The sequence below is a fragment of the Pteropus alecto genome, unplaced genomic scaffold, assembly GCF_000325575.1.
Source record: "Pteropus alecto unplaced genomic scaffold, ASM32557v1 scaffold36, whole genome shotgun sequence".
NCBI lineage: Eukaryota > Metazoa > Chordata > Mammalia > Chiroptera > Pteropodidae > Pteropus > Pteropus alecto.
In genome coordinates this window covers 166,044-166,617 of record NW_006438868.1, presented here as the reverse complement: position 1 = coordinate 166,617, position 574 = coordinate 166,044, and positions in this window count along the sequence as shown.

The window sequence follows — 574 nt, the reverse complement described above, 5'->3', positions numbered from 1 at the left end:
ATAAAACAGGGATCCAAGGTGCTTAGAAGCCACCTACTAGAAACCAAAAGAAAAGCACCTATATGCAGCAGGCTAAAGAGAGACTTTAATATAATAAGTCTTCTTTCTGAAAAACAACAGAATTCACTTCCATTAATGCCCAGGCAGGGAAATAGTCCATTAAACACCATTAACAACCAAGGCCACAAGGCATCTCAGAAATAAAGAGAAAAATCTCCAGAAAATAAGCTTACAGACATAGAAATATGCAACTTAAATGACAGACAATTCAGGATGGTACTTCTGAGAAAAACACAATGAGGTCCAAAACAACTCAAACTGACAATTTCAATAATTGAAAAAACAACTAGATGAGCAGAGCAAGGAGATTGAAACTCTCAAAAGGAGCCAAATAGATCTTCTAGAGATGAAGAACACACTGCAAGAGTTGGAAAATGAAATAGCAAGCTTGGGAAATAGAGTCAACCAAATGGAAGAAAGGATCAGTGATATCGAAGACAGAAAGCTAGAAATAAATGAGAAGGAAGAAGAGAGAAACCGAAGAATGAAAAATAATGAAAGAGAAATACAAGAA